This window comes from Crocuta crocuta, unplaced genomic scaffold (assembly GCF_008692635.1).
Source record: "Crocuta crocuta isolate KB4526 unplaced genomic scaffold, BGI_CrCroc_1.0 scaffold70, whole genome shotgun sequence".
NCBI lineage: Eukaryota > Metazoa > Chordata > Mammalia > Carnivora > Hyaenidae > Crocuta > Crocuta crocuta.
Window position 1 is genome coordinate 623,675 of NW_027528417.1, and position 2,048 is coordinate 625,722.

Genomic DNA, 2,048 nt, shown 5'->3' on the forward strand with positions numbered 1-2,048 from the left:
GTCTGTGACTCCCTCTCTCTCTGACCGCCCCCTGCTCATGCTGTCTCTCTCTCTCTCCTAGAAATAAATAAACTTTAAAAAAAAAAAAAGTCTGTTTAGAAAGTTATTTCTGAAACAGGCAGGGGAGTGAGACTTGAGGCAGACGCCACTTGGCCCCAAAGCCTTGGACGGCCCCCCGGGTATCCAGGACCATGGTAATGCCTCCATCTAAGACCAGAGCTGCATCTATGGATTTATCCTGAGCCACAAAGCATATCCTTGCTCAGTTTGGAGAAGGAGCGGAAAATGTAACCAACATTAGAGTTGTTGATGTCACTAGGACTTTGGTCCAAAAGGCCTGAATTCTGTGGTCTGCTTGCTCTGTGACTGTGAGACCCCAACCACCAACTGCCCGGCCAAAATCCTGGCACCACCTCATTCTGGCCCTGTGATACTAGGCATCTTTCTCTAGGTCCTAAACCTCAGTTTCCTTATCTATGAAATGGGCGTGATGATGATAGCCTCAGGGACTCATTGTGAGGATAACTGCATGGTGCGTGGCACATCAGAAGCATTTAACAAGTGTTCCCTTGTATTATTATAAAGGAGAAGACGTGGGTCGTGTCTACTTTACAGAAATCAAGGAGGTGCGTGATGAGAAAACGTGAGAATGTGAGATCGAAGGTGGCATTTCACCCGCCCCGTTAGAAGCAGGGCCTGCACAGTCCTGAACGGAGTCCGTGCACCAGGTGTGGGGCCGGGCACAGTGGCCCCTGTTTACTAACCGTGAGCTTGACCTTGAGCTGCTCGCTCTCCACAGCATGGTCATCATGGCTCCTCTTCTATTCTTTTTCTGTACCTCTTCTCCTTTTCTCTTGATAAGTATGGTCAGAAACTTATCAGTTTTGTTAAAAAAAAAAAAGAACCACAAATTTCTTTGGTTTTCTTGACCCTACTTAATATATTTATTCTTTTGTTTCTTTCATTTCCGCCCTTTATTATTTTTTTCCTTCCACTTTCTTGGTCACTTTTAAAACGAGATGCTGACCTCATTCACTTTTAACTTGTCTTCTTTTCGATTGTAAGCGTGTAAGGATGTAAATTTCCCTTGTGCTGCCCACAGGTTTGGATAGCTAGTCTTTTCATGATCATTCATCAAGAAATATTTTCTAGTTTCCATTATATATGGTCTTCCCGCTGCTTAGGGAGCTCCGTGGTCCCCTGCCCTGCTCGGCTCTGCGGGCACCCTCAACCTGCTTCATGGGTTTTGGTTTTTATGTGGGATGTTTTAAACCAGGTTCGTTTTTACTGCTGGTGTCAAGCTCTCTTCAAATATTCTATTTGGAGACATCAGGGGTCAACTTATTTCCTTGAAGATAGGACTTCTTTTCCACTGTGTGGTTTTGCTTTGTTACAGCGCGGGCGGGGATGGGAGCGGGGCGGGGAGATAACTTTGCCACAAATCCCCAGATGTAGCTGGTAATTTTACCAGGGGGGGAAAAAAGAGGTGCAGTACCCAAATATGGCCAATAGATGATGCTATTGACCCATTTAAGGTCAGCTCTTTTATTTTGCAGGGTGCTCTAATTTCTGTTTGCGTTTGTTTCAAAGACCCCAAAGTCCTAAGAGGTAGAGAGGTTATATGATACTGGCTAAACACTTAGATGCTCCAGGGACCCAAGATAAAAACATAATATATTCAATTTTGGGTTTAAAAGATGCAGAGAGGGGCGCCTGGGTGGCTCAGTCAGTTGAGTGTCTGACTCTTGATTTCAGCTCAGGTCATGATTTCACGGTTGGTGAGATTGAGCCAGGTTGGGATTGGGATTCATTCATTCTCTCTCTCTCTTTCTCTCTCTCTCAAATAAATAAAATAAAACTTTAAAAAGTAAAACAACAAAATAAAAGCTACAGAGAAACGTCCCTCTGAGAACTTCTCATTTCAGAGGTCCAGCCAAGCCTGGCCAGCCGTCCCCCGGCCGTGCGTCCCTGGCACAGTCACTGGGGTCATTTGTTTGGGGTCACAAATGAACACTCCTCCCCAAACTCGCCTTCAGGGGGTAAAAAGG